This window comes from Mobula hypostoma, chromosome 13 (assembly GCF_963921235.1).
Source record: "Mobula hypostoma chromosome 13, sMobHyp1.1, whole genome shotgun sequence".
Taxonomy (NCBI): domain Eukaryota; kingdom Metazoa; phylum Chordata; class Chondrichthyes; order Myliobatiformes; family Myliobatidae; genus Mobula; species Mobula hypostoma.
The window spans coordinates 2,873,816-2,896,343 of record NC_086109.1 but is presented as its reverse complement, the minus strand read 5'-3'; the positions used below and the strand labels follow the sequence as shown (position 1 = coordinate 2,896,343).

General features: G+C 41.3%; 1 protein-coding gene across 6 annotated transcripts in view; it reads left to right on the top strand.

The window, feature by feature from the left end:
- Positions 1-1,511: 1,511 nt before the first annotated feature.
- The window catches only part of LOC134355877 (transmembrane and death domain protein 1-like), a 41,255-nt gene continuing 20,238 nt past the window's right edge, over positions 1,512-22,528 (top strand). The window contains exons 1-4 of one of the 6 annotated variants that reach the window (XM_063066389.1): positions 1,512-1,840; positions 2,170-2,247; positions 3,160-3,236; positions 4,238-4,299. The gene's annotated coding sequence lies outside the window, so the exon portion shown is untranslated. Of the gene's footprint in view, positions 1,841-2,169; positions 2,248-3,159; positions 3,237-3,259; positions 4,300-22,528 lie in introns of those variants that run through there. The other 5 variants (XM_063066390.1, XM_063066386.1, XM_063066391.1 and 2 more) reach the window with 5 other exon arrangements.

Sequence of the window (22,528 nt, the reverse complement as noted above, 5' to 3'; positions counted from 1 at the left end):
TGTTCATGCGTTCAATGTCCATTCAGAAATCTGATGGCAGAGGGGAAGAAGCTGTTCCTGAATCATTGAGTGTGTGTCTTCAGGCTCCTGTACCTCCTTCCTGACGGTAGCAATGAGCACTTTATACTTTATTGTCACCATACGATTGATACTAGAACGTACAATCATCACAGCGATATTTGATTCTGCGCTTCCCCCTCCCTGGAGTACAAATCAATAGTAAATATTAAAAATTTAAATTATAAATCATAAATAGGAAATAGAAAATGGGAAGTAATGTAGTGCAAAAAAAAACGAGAGGCAGATCCGGATATTTGGAGGGTATGGCCCAGATCCGGGTCAGGATCCGTTCAGCAGTCTTATCACAGTTGGAAAGAAGCTGTTCCCAAATCTGGCTGTACGAGTCTTCAAGCTCCTGAGTCTTCTCCCGGGGGGAAGAGGGACGAGAAGTGTGTTGGCTGGGTGGGACGTGTCCTTGATTATCCTGGCAGCACTGCTCCAACAGCGTGCAGAGTAAAGTGAGTCCAAGGATGGAAGATTGGTTTGTGTGATGTGCTGGGCTGTGTTCATGATCTTCTGCAGCTTCTTCCGGTCTTGGACAGGACAACTTCCATACCAGATTGTGATGCACTCCAGAAGAGTGCTTTCTACGGTGCATCTATGACCCAGATAATGGGGGTCCTTAATGATGGACACAGCCTTTTTGCAACATTACTCCTTGAAGGTATCCTGGATACTGTGAAGTCTCGTGCCCATAATGGAACTGGCTAATTTTACAACTTTTTGCAGCTTACCTTGATCCTGTGTAGTAGCACTCCCCTCCATGCCAGACGGTGATGCAGCCAATTAGGATGCTCTCCAAATTTGCAAGTCTGTTAGGCGACATAGTAGATCACCTCAAACTCCTAATGAAATATAGCCATTGTCGTACCTTCTCTGTAGCTGCGGCAATATATTGGGTCCAGGTTAGATACTCAGGGACTTTGACACACAGGAACTTGAAACTGCTCACTATTTCCATTTCTGACCCTCTGTGAAGACTGGTGTGTGCTCATTAGAGATTAATTGCTTGTGCTTTGTTGGTAGATCTGGTCCAGAGTAATCCGGACCTCCTATAGTTACCCCCAAATGGGATGATTCTGTATTAGAATGCATTGTCTGAAAGAGTTAATAGATTTCACGTCACTACCCATTTCCACAAGATCTCGGAATCATTATGCAATAAATTTCATTGATTTTGTCCCAGGCGTATTATGAAAAAACGCTCATGAGCTACCAAGGGGTTAAGTATTCTGTAAAGCATAGTTATTCGTCTTTCCTAGGTGAGACCAGGTGTCAGCTTTTGAAAACAAAGACTTCCCCCACAGCGTAAAATCCTTAACATGTCAAATTGGAGGCGGAGTAGGTTTGGGAGACTGCTGTTTATTGGACTGTTGTATTAGACAGGCTGACAACTGAGATGTTGAGACAAGTAGATAAGAGCTAAGAGCTCAGGATGAAAATTCTGATCACTCATCTCACACTCCCCTGATCTGCTTCCCTTCTCTTTCTTGTCTAATTTCTAAATCGCCTTCTTATTTTCATATTTTAAAACAAAATGTTTTCTTTTTAAATGATCCTTTTTAAGGCATTGCCTATTTCCACCATAATTTCTGTTTTACAGAATAGTTTTTTTTTGTTCTTTTCATGTGAAAACCCCTATCTAATATTTCCTCCTCACACCGGACTTTCTCTTCCTCATCTATTTAGTCTTCTTAACTTCTCAGTAAAACAAAAGATATACTTTTACTTGAGTTCTAGGAAACTTGTTCCTGCTGGTGATCTTCGTGTATGGAGACTGGTGAGTGATCTGTTTTATAGTATTTATAGTATTAGAAAATGATAGGTTTGTGAAAGAAACTTTAGTCAGCCTCTTCCTCTATGAACGAGAAATGTAGTTTGTATAGTAATTTTTAAAGCAGAGATAACTAATACAATTTCTTGTCTCCTTTTTCCACTGGATTGTATTTATTCCTCTTTTTGGTCCTATAATAAAGTTACAGTGACAGAAAGCATAGCAATCCCAAAATTCACAGAAGAGAGTGTGTGAATTTCCTGAAATTGCTTGTGAAGAAAACATGTAATCATGGTACAATTTGACTTAACCCTCGCTGTCCTTCTTTCCTTCAGATGCAAAACCTGACTACACCTGAAGTTTCCTGGAGGGCTTGACTAAGATTGGAACAGCTTAAAGCAGGGACTCTTGGGGTAAAACTGATCTTGCCAGAGAGCAGTCATGCAGTTAGTTACTGTGCCCCTGTAACACTCATTTGAAAGGCAATTAAATAGTTGGGAAGAAGGAGGAAAAAGCAGTAAACTTTTTTTTCTTTCCATTCTGGGACTATTTTACTTAGGAAATATTGTCATTTTACCCTTTAATTCAAGACAAAGCCTTTCCAATTCCTTCTATAGTTAAGGTGAAGGGAGACTTTTTTTTATCCAGAATCATCTTCCCAGAACTGAACTGAAACAAAGACTTTGCAAAAAGTCAGATTTTGATTATCGCCACGAAAATCTCAGCCATTAAGTTGGTTTAAAACAACTTAACCAGAAATATGCCTGATGATTTCTTTAGAGTGGTGGAGGCCAAGGGGACATCTACTGGAGGTTTATAAGATTATGAGATACGTTGAGAGAGTAGATAGCGAGTATCTTTTTCCCATGGTAGAAATGTTTAATTCCAGGGGATATGCATTGAAGGTGAGAGGGGGTAGGCTCAAAGGGGATGTGAGGAGTAAGTTTTTGACTCAGAGAGTGGTAGGTGTGGGAATGCGCTGCCTGGTATGCTGCTAGAGGCTTTTAAGAGCCCTTTGGATACGCACATGAATGTGAGGAAAGCGGAGGGATATGGGCATTGTGTAGGTAGGGGAGATTAGTTTTTGGGTGTTTTTGATTTGGTTTCTAGCAAGTTTGGCACCACATTGTGAGCCAAAGGGCCAGTTCCTGTGCTGTACTGTTCTATGCTCTAAGGTGAATTGAAAAGATATTTTTATGTTTAAAACATCAAGCCCCTCTGACCAAACTAAATTTCCAAGAAGCCACTGTTAATTTGTGAGGAATTGTTAGTTTCTATGCACTGGAATATTATTTTGTGATATTCTACTTTGTATTTCAAAATAGATCAGACAGAAAATATAATGGAATACAAATTCTGGAACGAGTTAGAACAAATTGGAGAAAATTTCTAGTTACTTATGGTGAGAACATGCTATGATCAATAAGTCCCAGACTATATGAAGATGTATAAAAACAAATTAATTCACCTTGGTTGAAAATGAGTCACAAGAAATTCCAGAGACATATGTTTTGCTTTTTAGAAAATTAAAGAAACTTTTAATTTCTATATGGAATAATTCGTGCGGTAAAAATTGAAAGGACAAAAGCACTGCAGTCAGAAAAGGGTTACAGTGGCTCAGAGTGAACAATGGCTGTTTGTTTCTTCAGGAACCTGCAGCAACCTGCAGAACCAAAGTATGTTTGACAAGTCTGAAACGGTTTGAAAAGTTGCACTTGCCAGGTGTAATCATCTTTAGGTGTGGACTTTCTCTGCCCAAACCTATTGCTCTCCAAAAGATCTGTTTTTTTCTCCCTCTCAAAAAGGAAACAGCTGTCTCTCCTTGTGTGCAGGTGGTGCTTAGGCAAATCCTCCTGCTTACACATTTTCAAAATGGATTTTCTTATTCATTTGCAACCAGTATGTTTAAACAATAACCGGGTAATAATGTTAGATGTTATAAAATTAGATAAACAGAATAAAACTCAATTGACTGATATATTTCAAACCCATTTTGCCTCAATACACAATAACCTGTTCATTTAATGCAACGATATTCCCTCGGTTTAAAAGCGCACATTTAGCATATTTCTTTTCCATTAAATACACATATTTCTTTGCCCTTTTACTGAAGCAAGTCTGTTGTCAATGCTTGCCATGGACTATTTTTGAAGCCTTTCAATCCCCATAAGCTCTCATAACATAGGCTTGTTAGTTATATAGTTAAGGCTCACCAAATTAGTCTGCAAGTAAAGCTGCTGGATTTAACATTTTCTAAAAATGCCTTTGATTGGCTCCTTTGAATGCCTTTTTGTTATGGCTTCATTCCAAGTCATTGGAAAACTTCAACTTGAGCAGACCAGTTGATCGGTCTATTGTAATATTGTATTTCAGTCTGAAAGTACTGACCTTTGTTTTCGCTAGTGGGAGAATCGCGAACAAGGAGACATAACTACAAGATAAAGGGCTTGTCATTTAAAACTGAGGTATGTGGAAATTTCTTCTCACAGAGGGTGGTGAATCTCTGGAATTGTCTGTCCTCGAGCTCGGTGGAAGCAGGATCATTAGAAGTATTTCAAGTAGATTTGGGTAAATATTTGAAGCTGTTTTAGAAGCAGCTTCTTCCCCTTCAGTATTTTATTTTTGAGCAGTTCATAAACCCACAGGCACTGCCACATTCATTCTCTTTTGCACTATTTATCTATGTTATGTGACTTAGGGTAATTTTTTCTATCTTGAACTTCACCACTGCCAAAAACAACAAATTTCACAATGTATGTCACTGATTACAAACCTAACAGGGGTGTGGTGAAGAAGAGGAGTTGAGACCTGCAAAGATCAACCATCGTGGTGATGGATTTGAGGAGCCTGATAGCCCATTTCTGCTCCTATCTTCTTGTGTTGTTGTGAATTCTTCCAGATAATGCATCCTTTCCCTCCAATATAAATAGTTGTACAACTTACTTGAAAGGAAAATCACGTACCACATTCCTACTCTCCTAAATCTTTAACACCTTTGATTGGAAACATGTCATTATACAAGCTGCAGGACTCTGAGCTGAAATTTCCCACACCCAAACCTTTTCAGAGAGCAGATTGACATGTATTAAGGTAGAAAATGGTAAGCAAATAAAATGACTAAACACGTTTATTTAATTAGTTTTGAAATTAATTATTGATAATGATATAACTCATAAATTGGCCTGTTACATTTGATATTAACTTGACCTGCTGCCTGAGGATTGATAGCAAAGGTTACAGTTGTATATCTGAAGTGGCCGATATTTTGAAGTAATTTACTAGACATAAATATTTAATAGCAGAATCCTCAGCAATTGGTTCATTGATATGTGTCCAGGAATCCTCTGGTCAGCTCTCCATTCTTGAAGTGGATGGCATTGTGGCCTAAAGACTGAAAGATGAAAGAATATTAAGTGATGCAGAATAAGAAACAAGTTTTTGTCAAACAAAGCAAACAGAACACACAAGGTAACAGGAGAGGTATGCACCATGATGCAGTGACATTTTCTTTGGATATAGCCAGTAGGTGCTGCCCCCGCACTGTTTGTTTGGCAGAAGACAGGCGGTATTGTGTTCCGCTGCATGACTGTTGCAATGGTCACGGACTCAGGCACTTGAAGTATATTTTTTTTCTGTGTGATTGTAATTTACTGCTATCTTCCATGTGCTTGCTATTGTATATATGCATGATATCTTTTTTGTGTTATTTGTGCCTTGTGCTGTGAATGACTGTTGGTACTATATTTTGCAACTTGGCCCGGGTGTAACACTTGTTTCATTTGGTTGTATTCATGGGTATTCATGTATGGTTGGATGACAATTAAACTTAAACTTGAACCTGAATTTGAATAAGATCGTTGTTAATTTCAAAATGCCAAATAATAGCTCTTTCCCCTTGCACAAAATAACCAATTGCAATCATTCCTTTTAAGACTGGTCGACTATAACATATGTTTGCCACCTTTAAGCATTTTTGTTTTGAAAGTCCAACCCATATGAACTGATTGATTGTGTATAAAATATAGCCATTAATGTATAAATTCAAGCAGCAGAGCTGAATATGAAGCAAGATATATATTAGAAGTGAGCAAATGATTTTACCATTTGGATGTATAATGCTAAAAGCTGAGAAACCCAAACATAACTTACATGAAATACAACAACGCACAGCTATTTATATTGATATAACATGTTTTGTTGTGCAGAAATGTAATTTGTTGATCTATGGATTATGAGAACGTTACCAAGACATTTAAAGGAAAAAGCTTTGATCCAGTAAAACTAGATAACATCCAGCACTTCTATTGATGCACTGGTGTAATTCATCCATTCTACTGTCCTTCATTCCACCGGAGTCTGTAACATAACCAATCAGATTTCAGTGGAGTGAAGTACATGAGACATGGAACGCAATCTTCCAATCAACATCCTCCGAACAATGGCTAAGTCGACCAAACAACCTCGAGAAAAGGACCTTACTGTCAACCAACATTGACAAGTATAATAAATGGAATTTATCACAATAGAAGTCTTCAAACGGAGTGGGAAGAAATAAAGAAATCCAGTGATTATTTATAGTATATAGTAAGTTTAGTCAGAAACAAATCACCAAACTTTTATCAATTAGCATGTAATCTGAGAAGGTATATATTAAAATGAATCTTATCTAAATTAATTTCACAAGTTTGAATAGTCAAGAATTTCTACCAATCCCATGTCTTAACAGGGGTCCTTTACCAGCTTCTTGCACTTCATGGCAGCAACTGTCAACTAATATCAATGATTAATATATATTTGTAATATGTTGTCTTATTTTAGAACAAAGGGTGGTTCAGTTATATGATTACTTAAATCTAACAGACACCATATTTAAAGGAACAGCAGAATTTAACATTTGCAACAAAGGATGAGGTCATTTAACCTTCTGGTTCAAAAGGAACTTCCCAAACTAATCTCATCTTCCACCACTGGGTCCATGATTTAAATTACATAGCTGAGTACAGCTTAAGTGTGATGAGTTAAAGCTGATGCAATCCTGTCAGATAGAGAATTGCAAGCACCTACTATTCTCCAATATGTAGAAACCAAATCCTTCTCTGCCCACAAATCCTTCTACTGATTACTTCAAAGTTCTGTTTCCTATGCTGGGCCAAATATATCCTTCCTGTTCACGCTCTTCATTATTTCATACATCTCTCCAACTTAGAACATTTCCCTAAGGGGTGAAGAGACCTGGATAGAGCACTTAGGCTCTGCTGGCCTAACCTATGATGATACATACAACTTGCACAAGCTCCCAGTCCTAATGCTCTGGATCAGTGTAAGCCTTTCCTAACACATCACTTTCCTTCATCCTTCTGCCTATATAGGTTTATGGATGTGCACAAGGTGACTCTCCACCTCACATCACCGACATACCTGTACGTTCCCTGCCTCGTTTCACCTCCCCGAATCCATTAGCTCACAATGAATTAGCTGTCTGGATAAACTTCCTTTTGCCATTTGTCCGTCCGACTGGCCAGACCGCTTGCATGTTCCTGCAGTCTAAAACTTTCTTACTCATTGTCAAATACATGATCATTTCTGTATCAACTACAAAGACTTTTATCATAGAACAGGACAGGTCCTTCGGCCCACAAAGATGTACCGACCCTTTAGACTACTCTAAGATCAATCTAACTTTGCGTCCCACATCACACCATTCTGCCATCCATCTGCCCATCTAACAGCCTCCTCTGACACTACATTACATGCACCTGCCCCTCTCTGTGTAAAATCTCCACCCCAGACATCTGGCCTATACTTTTCTCCAGTCACCCTAAATTATGCTCTCTTAATCATCTAAATAAATCATTAAAATATTACAAAATACGCACTGATATTACATAAACTGTTCCTTTGCTCAAGAAAGGAAGTAGGAATAACCCCATGAATTATAGACCAGTGAGTCTTACTTCAGTGGTGGGAAAATTATTGGAGAAAGTTCTTAGAGACAGGAATCACAAGCATTTGGAGAAGAATGGCCTGATTATGAATAGGCAGCATGGCTTAGTGAGGGGCAGGCCGTGCCTTACAAGCCTGATTGAATTCTTTGAGGATATGAGAAAGCACAATGATGAAGGTAGATCAGTGGATGTAGTATATATGGATTTTAGTAAGGTGTTTGATACAGTTTCCCATGGGAGGCTCATATAGAAAGTCAGGAGGCATGGGATTCAAGGAGATTTGGCTGTGTGGATACAGAATCAGCTTGCCTGTAGAATGCATAGGGTGGTAGTAGATGAGAGAATTCTGCCCGGAGGTCAGTGACCAGTGGTGTTCCACAGGATCTCTTCTGGGTCCCCCAGCCCTTTTCGATTTTTATCAATGACTCGGATGAGGAACTGGAAGAATAGGTTATTCAGTTTGCAGATAACATGAAGGTTGGTGGAACTGTGGTTCATGTGGAGGGCTGCTGCAGTTTGCAATGGGAGGTTTACAGGCTGCAGCATTGGACTGAGAACTGGCAGATGGTCCTCAACTCAGAAAGGAGTGAAATTATTCATTTTGGAAGGTCCAATTTGAAAGCAGATTGCAGGTTAATGGCAGGATTCTTAGCAGCGTGGAGGAACAGAGGGATCTTGGGGCCCATGTCTATAGACCACACAAAGTTGATGCGCAAGTTGATCGGGTTGTCAAAAAGGCTTATGGTGTATTGGCCTTCATTAGTTGAGTGATTGAGCTCAAGAGCCGTGAGGTAATGTTACAGCTCTATAAAATCTTGGTAAGACCACACTTGGAATATTGTTTTCAGTTCTGGTTGCCTCATTATAGGAAGAATGTGGAAGCCTTGGGGAGGGTGCAGAGGAGATTTACCCAGATGCTGCCTGGATTAGAAAGCCTGTCTTATGAAGACAGAATTAGAAATCAGGTTTAATATGATCAGTATATGTTGTGAAATTTGTTATTTTGCTTCCTGGATGAGAGAGCCTGTCTGAGTGAGCTCAGACTTCTCCTTTGGAGTGAAGAAAGAGGACAGGTAACTTGATAGAGGTGTACAAGGTGATAAGAGGCATAGCCAGAGTGGACAGCCAGAGACTTTTCCCCAGTGTGGAAGTGGCTAATATGAGGAGTTGTAATTTAAAGATGATTGGAGGAAAGTATAGGGGGCAAGACTGAGATACATTCTTTACACAGAGAGTGGTGAGTGTGTGGAGTGGCCTGCCAGAGTGGTGGTAGACACAGATACATTAGGAGCACTGAAGAAACTCTTAGATGGGTACATTAATGATAGAAACCTGGAGTGGTATGTAGGAGGGAAATAGGTTGATCTTAGAGTAGGTTAAGAGGTTGACACTAAAAGGCCTGTTACATTCTATGATCTATATATTTTAAAAAGACACAGAAATGAGCACTGTGCTCTATACTGTCCACCCCTACCGCTGGTGACACCCATGCAAAAACAAATATAAACCACTACTTTCCTCCTTCTGTCACTGGGTGAATTTTGGATTGAATTCGACACCCTTCCTTGGGAGCTCATAAGCTTTTACTTGTTCTGTTAACTAGCTTGATGGAAACGACATCAAATGCTCTGCTCCTCCATTAACTTTTCAACAATACCAATCTGTTCAGTGAGTCGTGAATTTCCTTAAACAAATCCATATTGATTATTCCTGGATGATTTCAAAATAAATTCCAGTAGTTTGCACAATAACAAAATGAATCCATCAGGCCCACCTGGTCGATCCCTTTCTCCTTCTTTAGAACATTAGCAGAACTTTCAATCCTAGTCACCATTTCAGCAGCCATGGATTGAAAAATTGCTCTTAGGTCCATAATTTCCTCCCTTGTTTCTTCCACTTTCCTAGGACATGCTTCATCTGGAACTGGCAATTTTCAAATATGTTTATTGCCTAGATACTTCTGCTTTTCCTCCAAGAGGACCATGACTTTGTCCTGGTTTGGAGGCTAGCGTGCCACAATGACCCAGCGAGCTATGTCAGCTGGAGTCAGGGCTTTATGCTTTATGCTTTGGTAGGGTCACCCCTGCCAAATAGGTCAAAGAGTAGAGGCCGGAATAAGAGTAGTCCATCGGCCCTCCAGCTTTAGGGGTTTGACTCAGTGCTAACAACCTTGATGGGTCAAATGAATTGTAATGGAAACAGCAATGAAGATTCCTTCTACATGACCAAGGGCAAACAGAGAGGGCGGACCTTCACTGAAGCGGTGTAACGGGCAATTAGTAATAAACATATTCTTTTGTTATGCTTATGATATCCAATACTACATATCCACTGTCTTAACTACAACATGAGCATCAATCACTATTTGAAACCTATCACAAAATAGAACCTTAGCTAAAGCCTCCAGTTCCAATAGGTCTTACTCTTTCCTGGTTGTTGTTGAGTTTCCTTGTTGGAGTCATCATCGATAGGGTAGTTGTCCATAGGGGTTTCGTGGCAAGATACAGAAGTAGATTGCAGACCTTTCTTCTGCGCAGATACTGTTGCTGCCCAGGTTGTGACTTGGCTGGATTCAAACGCAGGACCATCTGCTTCAAACTCAGGTGCTGATACCACTACTCACTGGCTACTACACTCTTTCATTAATTATTCTCTATGTCCTGATAAAAGGTCTTTGCTTACCAATATTTTTTCATTCACTCTCTTTCCTTTACTAACTTTCCTTTTAATAAAATTAGTGTAAATTATTTCGGAAAAGCTTTCCACAAGGTCCCACGTTGTAGGCTGGTCCAAAGGTTTTGAGTCCATAGGCTCCCTGGCTTGTTAGTGAAAAACAATCAGTGATATTGGAGGATTGGAAGCTTTTGGCCAGTGATATATCACAGGGACTAGTGCTTGGACTATTCAGTAGCTGTCTATCATTTACTTTAAAGAATAAAACATTAAATTAGCAGGTATTATCCGTAAGTTTGTTCAGGAAGGGGGGCTTGACAGCCTTGGACGGCAGCCCACCTGGGAGAAGGGAAACTCTGATTTTAAACCTCTGCTGCCTTGCGGCCATACCCACTGATGAGAAAGGCTTCGGGAGTAAACCCTGAGGAAGAAATCCGAAGACGGGATCCTTAAGGCAGTTTGATGTTGTTTACAACTTCACTCTGGCAACCTCTGCGACGACACTGGTGTCAAGCTGTATCGGTATTTGCTCTTCCCTTGGACTACATCAGTGTCGTGGAGAGGGGGAACCCGCTGTATGGGCAACAGCCTGTTCTTCAAATCTTCCTGCCCAGGCTTGCGCCCTGGAGAGGACACAGTCCACCAGAGGCACAAACCCAGGATCCCCCAGGATCGATGGCTGCCTACATCAGTAAGTTTGTATGTGACACAAAAATAGGTTGATTGTAAGGAGAAAACTCTTAGGTTAGAAAATTATTTTGATTTGTTCTGGTAAGATGGCAGCATACGGACACAGTGGCCAAAGGTGTTTTTTGTCGTTTGTAAACATCTTTTTTATGTTTGCAAGTCAATGCTGAACATTAAGTACTACAGGTTTACCCCACCAACAGGATGCTTGTTGGTGGAGGGGCTGGATTTGGTGTGGCCTGCTACAGAAGTGAGTCCGAGTCAGTGCACGAACGTAGAATGCAGTCTTCCAGCGAGTGATTGCCTTGGACATTTTTCTTGGGCGCTGGTGGGCATTGCTAATGTAAAATACTGCAAGTGCAGTTCGCTGGTTTATTGGTGAGACTGGCGGCAGGGCGGCTGCGTGGCCTCGGCTGAAGTGAGGACTGGGCTCATGTCGCAGGCTTGCCTGTTTGACCCATCCAGTCGGGGAGATGGTGGAGGCAGAGTGACGTGGTGTCCGTGCTGGACTGGGGACTGGCCCCTCCAGTACTCACCCGGTGGAAGACAGGCTGGACTGCGTGCAGGTGACCACTGAGAACCGCTCGTTCTTGCCAACAACACCCATGCACCATCAAATTGCAGGACGTATCACTCAAGGACGTGGGCTATTTATACAGCAGCTACCCCGTAATGGTTATGACAAGGCCGTCACTAGAGGTGTTACCCCACCCCAGTGCACTTCTTTGCCTGGTGGGTTAAAGAAGGTGAGGATAGCTGGCAGCCTCATACCCCATGAGATAGGGACATGCCTTTCCAAGCTTCAGCAGACTGAGGGGATGAGATCTGCAGTGAGATCTAACGGCCAGGAAGCTGGTTCTGCAGCTCATCGTGGAAAGCGAAGTGCATGGTGAGGCACAGAACACATCCTGGGCATCCACTGCAGAGACCCCAGTCTCTGACGCCTGTTTGTAGTACTCTACCCAGACTTCTGAGGTCGAGAGTGGGGCCGTCTCAGTGCAATGGCTTTTCCACTGTAAGTCTCTCCCTGGATGGGTTTCCTGTTATCGCTGGACACGATGGACTATATATATATGACTGTTACTGCGATCTGAAACGTGCCTTGTGCAGTGTATGACCAGTGACTGTTGGTAATGTGATTTCCACCTTGGCCCCAGAGAAACACTGTTTCCTTTGGCTGTCTTCATGGGTGTTCATGAATGGTTGGATGACAATTAAACTTCAACTTGAACTTAAACTTGATTAGCTGGCAAACTGGGCAGAGCAATAGTCGGAAGAATATAATTACAGTAAGTGTTATGTGATACCTTCAACACCGTCTAATCAGGATGATGTATTCGATGAATGACAGACTCGAGGGGAACTGAGGAACAGAGAGACTTTAGCCTATTGATCTGTAGAAGTGGCGATATAGGTTGATAAAGTAGAGAAGCAGAGGATATAGGACCTTGACTGCCCTAACTTAATGTTATAAAAATTTGGTTTGCCATGAACTGGGGTATTGAACCATAGAATATATAACATTACAGCACAGAAACAGCCCCTCCTGCCCATGATGTCTGCACTAACCATGATGCCAAATTAAGTAAATCTCATCTGCTTTCACATGGTCTGTATCCTTTCCTCCATCCCTGTTCACACGTCTGTCTAAATGCTTATTAAACTTTAATATTGTGTCTGCACAGTGGCTGGTGGTGTGGGTGCAGACACACCCAGCCCTGAAACACCAGGCAAGGTCATTTAATTCCAAATAATTGGTTTATTGATCATTATAGAATGTCTCTCTGGTGCTTCCCATCCCCTTCCCCTTTTCTCAACCATGATTCCAATCTCTCCTGCCCCGTTCCCACTCTCAGTCCACAATAGAGACCCATATCAGAATCAGGTTTATCACCACTCAGATGTCATGAGCTTTTTTGTGACAGAAGTACAGTGCAATACACAAAATTACTACGGTACTGTGCAATAGTCTTAGGCACCCAGCTGTTCATATGTGCCAAAGATTTTTGCACAGTACTGTAGAAATCTAAGGCATGGACCAAAAGGGCCAAAGATGCTGACTGACTCAATGATCCCACTCCAAGTGAAGCTTATCCAGTGTCTTGTGCCATTCAAAATTCAAAGTACAGGATTGAATAAGGTTGCATTTGCTGTTGTGTAAATACACTTTACCAGAGTTTTTCAAAGCAGACACAATTAGGCTTGCAATTCCTATTGAAAACAATGCTGATAGAAAGTGGAAAGAGAGACATAATACTGCCCAATGAGAAACTTCAGCCGACAAATTGGAAGCTCGGAATCATTGTCAATCAATGTCTCCCTCTGCTGGTTGTTAAATACATAACAGCAGCTCTCAGCAATGGCCAGAGGCTGAATCAATACTATAGTTTCTTCATAACTCCTGAGGGCATTTTGACCAATTTTTCAACTAAAATTTGAATTTTCTTATCAGTAGGACAACAGGAAAGTTGTATTCTTTGTTTGTATCAGAACTGATCAGTTCTATTCAACACGCACGACACGCCGGAGGAACTCAGCAGGTCAGGCAGCGTCCGTGGAAACGAGCAGTCAATGTTTCGGGCCGAGACCCTTCGTCAGGACCCAAATCGTTGACTGTTCGTTTCCACGGATGCTGCCCGTCCTGCTGAGTTCCTCCAGCGTGCTGTGCGTGTTGATTTCACCCCAGCGTCTGCAGTGTATCTTGTGGTCAGTTCTATTGTAGGCCATGTATTTGTAATTTTGACCCACAGAGTCACGGGGAGAACATACAAACACCCTACGGGCTGTGATGGGAATTGAACCCAGGTACTGGTACTGGAAAGCATTGTGCCAACCACTACACTACCGTGCCAACTTAAATAAGTAGTGACTTTTGAACTACCTATTTAATTTAATTTTATATATATATTTCTTAATTTATAGATTTTTTATGTTTTGCATTGTACTGCTGCTGCAAAACAACAAATTTCATGACATGCCAGTGATAATAAACCTGATTCTTTATTTTGTATTTCTCTTTGTCAATGGTATATTAAATAAATAGGCATTATGACTCTGGGGTATTAGGAAACTGTATTCCTATTGTCTTTTTTCCTGGTTCTAAATTCTAAATAAGCTTAAATTCAAACTCCGGCCAAAATTCTAGGTCCATACACAAAATGAAACTGGAGAGGAGACTAGTGGTGCTCATTCTGTGCATCAGACTATCTTCGGCAGAGGACACAGGTTAGACGTGAAAGCTCTGTGAAATTCTCCACAGCTGAAATTTGTGGATTACAATTGTAGATTTAATTTTGTTCATCTTGCGCTGTTGTTCCGTAGTATTAATCTTTATCCACGCAAGGCATGGACATTGTAACTGCGGGGTGGACATTAGTGGGGTTGTTGAAACAAATGGGAAGTTAAGTGTTTCAGGAGCTAAGAAATTTCAGAATAAATAAACAGATCTTGGGCTACTGTGAATACTCTACTGAATTGTAGTTGGTTGCTATGGTGATTATAAACTGTCCAAGTGCTCCTTTAGAATGTTGCTTTAAATCTTGTTGACTTTGTTTTTGTTATTGTTTGTTTACTTACAGTACGAAGTAGGTTCTTCCAACCCTTCGAGCCGCAATGCCAAACAACCCCCAATTTAACCCTAGCCTAAACACAGGGCAATTTATAATGACCAATCTTTGGACTGTGGGAGGAAACCAGAGCACCCGGAGGAAACCCACGCGGTCACAGGGGAGCGTATAAACACTTTCCAGGCAGCGCTGGGAATTGAACCCAGGTCATTGGTACTGTAAAGCGTTGAGCTAACCACTACACTACTGTGAAGCCTGTGGTTCCATTAAAGTGAAAAATATTCTGACTGAGTCACTATAAGCAACTGTCGTTGTGACAATTGTTCAAGAGAATAGAATGCAGGAGGACACGCAAATGGCAAAATGAAACCTTTTTTAAAGGAACTAAATTATTTTACTTCAAGATATAAATTGTTTTAACAATAACATTTTACAGTTTGGTTTTGTTTCTCAGTACAACACCCTAAATCAGCGACCCTATCTAGGAGATTAGAATCACATTGTTGTATGTCATGAAAATAGGCCCTTCAGATCACTGACTTTTTTAAATCGTCTGCATTAATCCTATTTTCCGCATTGGGATTGTATGCTTCTATCTCTTACCTATTCAAATATCTTTCTAAATGTCCCCTACACATAGTGATTGTATCTAGTTCCACCATCTCCTCTGGCAGTGAGTTTCAGATATCAAAAATCATTTTGATAAACTGCCCCTCAAAAACACCTTCTTTTCCTCTTAAATCAGCATCTTCTTATCTAATCTATCTTTCTGTTCCTTTTACACACCAGCTGACCCCACTGCCTCCTTCCTTCCAGGGCAAACAAATGCAGCCAATCCAGCCACACAGCATATCAATCGTATTATTTTCATTGGCAATAAACTGCAATTGAAAATATATGAAGATATCATGATTATGTCAGAGAAACTATGTTCTACATAAAGTATAGCCATGAAATTTAATCACAAAACCGGAAAAACTTTAGGATAGATAAGACCCCAGGTTTGGACGTACTATACAGGAGGAAAGTGAGAAAGAAATTGCTGGGGCTTTTTTGATTATGTTTACGTCCTCCCTGGCCGCAGGAGTGGTACTAGAGGTTTGGGAGATGGCAAATGTTGTATTTTTGTTCAAGAAAGATAATAGGGATAATCCTAAGAATTATAGACAGATAAGTGGTGGGCAAACTATAGGGGATTCTTGAGGAACAGGATTTACAAGATTTTGGAGAAGCACGGTCTTATTGGGGATAGACAACATGGCTTTCTGAGGGGCAGGATGTGTCTTACAAGCCTGACTGAGTTTATCTAGAAGATACCAGAACAGAATGAGGGAAGGTGGACTGGTAGATGTGATGTATATCAGTGTTAGTAAAGCATTTAAAAAGGTTGCCAATGGTAGGCTCATCCAAAAAGTCCATGGGATCATGGAAAGCTGGCTGCCTGGATTCAAAAGAAGGAAAAGGATGGTAGCAGATGGACAATACTCTGCCTGGTGGATAGTGACTAACGATGCTCCTCAGGGATCTGCAGATGGGAGATTGACAGAACGCACAGCTTGGATAACAAGTGGCAGATGGAGTTTAATGCAGAAAAATGTGAAGTAATGAATTCTGGAAGATCAAACTTGAAGGCTGAGTACAAGGTTAATGGCAGGGTTCTTAGCTGTGTGGAGGAATAAATGGACTTTGGGATCCAAGTCGTTAGATCCCTCAAAGTTGCTGCGTAAGCTGAGAGGGTGGTTAGGAAGGCACATGTTGTGTTGCCTTCAGTAGTTAGGGATTGAGTTCAAGAGCAATGAGGTAATATTAGACCATAAGACACAGGTGCAAAATTAGGGCATTTGGCACAGCGAGTCTGTTCTGCCATTCAATCATGGCTGGTCCTTTTTTCCCCTCCTCCTTCCTTTCGTGAAGTGACATTTGTAGTTTTCCGGTCCTCCAGAATCCTGCCAGAGTCTAATGATTCTTGAAAGATCATTACTACTGCCTCCACAATCTCGACCCTCGACCACTACCTCTTTCAAAACCTTATGGTGCAATTCATTTTGTCCATTTGACTTAGACAACCTTAGTCTTCCAGTTTTTTGAGCACCTTCTCCCTTGTAATAGCAACTGCACTCACTTATCTTCCCTCACACACTTCAACACCTGGCCCATGGCTAGTATCTCCCACAGTGAAGATACTAAATAACTAAATAACCATTTAGTTCATCTGTCACCTCCTTGTCTCCCGTTATTATTTCTCTGGCCTCATTTTCTAGTGTCCAATATCCACTCCCATCTCTCTTTTATTGGTTTATATACTTGAAAAGGCTTTTTCTATCAACCTTGATATTGTTTGGTAGCTTGCTTTGATATTTCATTTTCTCCCTCCTAATGATTCTTTTAGTTGCTTTCTGTAGGTTTTTAAAAGCTTCCCAATCCACTATCTTCACGCTGATTTTTGCTTTGTTGTATGCCTCTCTTTTGCTTTTACATTAACTTTGACTTCCCTTCTCCGCCACGTTGTACTATATTGCCATTTGAGTATTTCTTTGTTTTTGGAATCTATCTATTCTGTATCTTCCTCGTTTTCCCCAGAAATGCATGCCATCACTGCTCTGCTGACATCCCTGCCAGCATCTTCTTCAAATTTATTTTGGCCAACTCCTCTCTCATACCGCTGTAATTTCCCTTAATCCACTGAAATACTGCTACATCAGACTTTACTTTCTCTCTATCAGATTTCAAGTTGAACTCAGTCATATTGTGATCACTGGTTCCTAAGGGTTCTTCTACCTTAAACTCCCTAATCGCCTCTGGTTCATTACATAACAGCCAATCCAGTATAGCTGATCCCCTAGTAGGCTCATCGACAAACTGTTCTAAAAAGCCATTTTGTAGGCATTCAACAAATTCACTTTCTTCAGATCCATTGTTAACCTGATTTTCCCTACCTGCAGATTAAAATCTTCCATGATTATCATAACATTGCCCTTTTGACCCACCACTTCTATTTCCCGTTGTAATCTGTGGTCCAGCTACTGTTGGGAGGTCTGCATATAAATGCCATCAGAGTCCTTTTACACTTACAGTTTCTTAACTCAGCCCACAAGGATTCAAAGTCTTCCGATCCTATGTGACATCTGTCTGGTGATTTGATGCCATTCTTTACCAGCAGAGCCACACCACCCCCTCTGCCTCCCTTCCTATCCCTCCGATACAATGTGTAACCTTGGACATTCAGCTCCCAACTACAACCATCCTTCAGCCACGATTCAGTGATGGCCACGACATCATACCTGACAATCTGTAAAAGTGCAACAAGTATTCCACCTTATTTCCTATACCCCATGCATTGAGACGTAACACTTTGAGTGCTGTATTTGCTACCCTTTTTGATTCTGTAGCCCTAATGATCTGGTACTCACCCTGCTGGCTGCAATTTTATCCTATCACCTGCCTGCCCTTCCTGACAGTCTGACTGCACACTACCTTTGCTTTTTTTACCATCTGTCCTTTCCTGAGTCCCTTCACTCCAGTTCCCACCCCCCTGCCAAATTAGTTTAAGCCCTCTCCAACAGCTCTAACAAATCTGCCTGTGAGAGTATTGGTCCCCCTCAGATTCAGATGCAACTTGTCTCCTTTGTACAGGTCCTACCTCCCCCAGTCTAGATCCCAATGTTCCAAGAACCTGAAGTCCTGCCCCCTGCAAATCGTCCTGCTTCAACCCTCCCAGGTGCATTTAGCTCTGTAAAGCTCTTTGTGATGAGTAATCAGTTCATTTCTGGTCATCTCATTATAGGAAGTTTGTGGAAGCTTTAGAGAGGGTGCAAAGGAGATTTACCAGGATGCTGGGTGGATTAGAGAGCATATCTTGTGAGGAAAGTTTGAGAAAGCTGGGGCTTTTCTTTTCGAAGAAACAGAGCATAAGCAGGAACTTAATAGAGTTGTACGAGATGACGAGAGCAATACTTGTTTATGGTGAGTGGAAGAAAGTGTCAGGGAGATGTCAGAGGTCAGAGTTCGGTGGCTGGAACATACTGCGGGGCTGTTGGTGCAGGCCGATGCAACAGGGCCATTTCAGAAACTCTTACGTAGGCCCATGGATTTATGAAACGTGAAGGGTTATTGGCTGTTTAGAGGGAGAGGGGAAGGAAGGGTTAGTGTTAGATTCACTATAGAGTAGATTTATTTAGACTGGCAGGATCGTGGCTGAAGGTCCCACACTGCTCAATGTTAATTAATTATTTAGTGATACAGGGTAGAGTAGGCTCTTCCAGCCCTTCGAACCATACCCCCCAGCACTCCACCCCCCCGACAAACTCAATCAACCCTAACCTAATCATGGAATAATTTACAATGACTAATTAACATCTTTGGACTGTGGGAGGATACTGGAGCACCCAGGGGAAGACTCCCAGTTCATGGGGAGGACGTACAGACTCTTTATAGATGGCACTGGAATTGAACTTTGAACTCCGGAGCACTCCAAGGTGTAATGACATCACGCTAACCACGACACTACTGTGGCCTACCATCATATTGTGCACTTTGCAATCCAATCTGAAAGAAGAGAAAAGCTTGAGTTCAAGTTCAAAGCAAGTATTATCAAGGTGAATATATATCATCATATACTACCTTAAGATTTATTTTCAGCACCACAAGATTCGAAATAAGTCTCCAATTTTTAGAGTTGTGGAAAGATTTGACTGTCTTTTGCACTTGTCACCTTAGCAACCTGGGATAGCGGACACGTGACACACACCCTGAACACAGAGAGATTTTCACATCAATTTCTACCCCATCCATTCACTCCAATGCCACTGCGTCAACTGATATGTTGTCAGCATCTGCTTCCTTAGTAAGTGTTAATGGAAAATATTCTCTTACCAGTCCAGCCTTAAGTTATGCATTACCTTCATTTTCCCTGATTGGTCCCAACCCACTTCTTCTCACACATTTACAATTTACATGTTTTTTTCTAAAATGGAGAGAAAATATAAAAAACTGAGGTGCAAAGGGACTTCGTAGTCCTTGTGCAGGATTCCCCAAAGGTTAATTTGCAGGTTGAGTCTATGGTGAGGAAGGCAAATGCAATGTTAGCATTCATTTCAAGAGGACTAGAATATACAAGCAAGAATGTAATGTTGAGACTTTATAAAGCACTGGTGAGGCCTCACCTGGAGTATTAGGAGCAGTTCTGGGCCCTTTATCTTAGAAAGGATGTGCTGACACTGGAGCAGGTTCACAAGTGGCTTATGAAAATGATTCTGGTATTGGACTGTTTGTCATATGAAGAGCATTTGGTGGCTCTGGGCTGTATTCACTGGAATTTAGAAGAATGAGGGGTGACCTCATTGAAACCTATCAAATGGTGAAAGGCCATGATAGAGTGAACATGGAGAGAATGTTTCCTATGATGGGAGAGTCTTAGACCAGAGGACACAGCCTCAGAATAGAGGGATGTCCTTTTAGAACAGAAATGAGGAGGAATTTCTTTAGCCAGAGGGTGGTGAGTCTGTGGAATTCACTGCCACTGGCAGCTGTGGAGACCAAGCCTTTATGTATATTTAAGTCAGAGGTTGATAGATCCTTCATTGGCCAGGGCATGAAGGGATACGAGTTGGGAGGATGTGGTGAAAAGCAGGAGACTGGGGCTAAGAGGAGAAATGGATCAGCCATGATGGGCCACATGGCCTATTCCTGCTCCTATATCTTATGGTCTTAATTATAAATGTATCACGACCTTTACTTTGAAACATTTTGGAGCTTTAATGTATTTACATTGGCAGTGTTTCATATTATAACACTGTTACAAATTGTAATAATAAACACAGAATGGAAGTTGGTAGCTCATTGTTAATAAACCACTGGCCCACTGGACGCCGACACATATTACAAAAGAGATATTTTAAATGCTCTACGGTTTTCATTCTGTGCAAAAATTTCCTGCTCAAAGCAAAGGTTGGTCCATACAGTTGTAAGCAAAAACTACAGGGGACATTGGTGGTGGGTATATGCACATAACTGCCAGAGGAGGTGCTAGAGGCAGGTTCAATAACAATGTTTAAAAGGAATTTAGAGGGGAAATTGAAAGGAAAGGATTAGAGGAACACAAGGCTAATAGGGGCAAGTGGGATTAGTGTAGACAGGCGTCATTGTCAGCATCAATAAATCATGCTGTGCAACTCTATGAATTTATGCAATCCATCTTTATGTTAATTTAAATATAGAACAACAAACAAAAAGAGTAACACCGGATCAGACCTACAGGCTAATCTCAGGTCTGTGTCAACAATCTGCACAAGATCTATCCCTCTGCTCCATGCCTATTCATGTACCTTTCAAAATGCCTCATAAATGTTGTTACCGTCTTGGTTTCCAGCACAATCCCACGCACCCACTACTCTAACATGTCTGCCATTTCTCTATTAATTCACAGACCTTGTTCTCTAAAGGTCCCTTCTTATAATTAATATATCTATCAAAACTCCCACTGTTTAATTTTGATATTGTACACGTATTTTCTCACAAAATTAATTTTCTTTTTGGTTCAAAATTCAAGGGTTATGGGGAGAAGGAAGAAGAATTGAGTTGAGGATGTGGAATGAGCTGCCCCCACAAGTGGAGCATTCCAGCTCGATTTCAATGTTTAAGTGAAGTTTTGGATAGGTGCGTGGATGGTAGGGGTGTGGAGGGCTGTGGTCTGGGTGTAGGTCGATGGGAGTAGGAAGTATAAGTGGTTTGGCATGGTCTAGATGGGTCAAATGGCCTGTTTCTCTGCTGAACTTTTCTATGACTCTATAAATCAGCCAGGATGGAATGGCAGAGTAGATTTGATGGGCTGAGTGGCCTAATTCTGTTCCTATGACTTAAGGCAGCGGTCCCCAACCACCGGGCCGCGGACCGATACCGGGCCGCAAAGCATGTGCTACCGGGCTGCGAGGAAACGATATGATTTGGCGATATGAGTCAGCTGCACCTTTCCTCATTCCCTGTTATGCCCACTGTTGAACTTGAACGCATGCGAGGTCATTACGCCCGCATCATCCATGTAGGAGATCAACTCCTCGAGCTTGCAAATGATGGTGGGCTGAAAAGTATGTTTGACATAACATCTCTGCCGGCATTCTGGATCAAAGTCAAGGCTAAATATCCTGAGATAGCCACGAAATCACTGAAAACGTTGCTTCCATTTCCAACATATCTCTGCGAAGCAGGGTTTTCTGCAATGAATGCAATCAAAACTAAATTGCGGAATAGACTGGACACAAGGAACCCCCTTCGAGTATTGCTGTCTCCCGTCACCCCTCGCTGGCACCGTCTCGTTGCAGGGAAACAAGCCCAGGGCTCCCACTGATTCAGCGATATTGGTGTGTTGCAATGATTTTATATGTTCATACCGGGAAATTATATACTGTGTGTTTAATATCCAAACGTTACTTAAAATGTTAAGATGCTATTGACTTATAAGTGACTTATAATTGACTTATCACTATATTCATGCGCTGTGTTACATAAAACCTAAAATAACACTAACATATAGTGAAAGCAGGAATGATATGATAAATACACAGCCTATATAAAGTAGAAATAATGTATGTACAGTGTAGTTTCACTGAACAGTATTGCCAAAAACGATTTGTAGAAAAAAATGGGCACGTACACACACGCGCACATAGGTGCCCCCGCAAGGCTTCATGGTAGTCTTTGTTGCAAAAAAGGTTGGGGACCCCTGACTTAAGGTCTAAAATTATATTAAAACAATTCCATAACTTCACAGTATAGAGGTCTATCAGATATACTTGGCGGAGTCAAGTTGTATGGTCTCTTTTATTCCA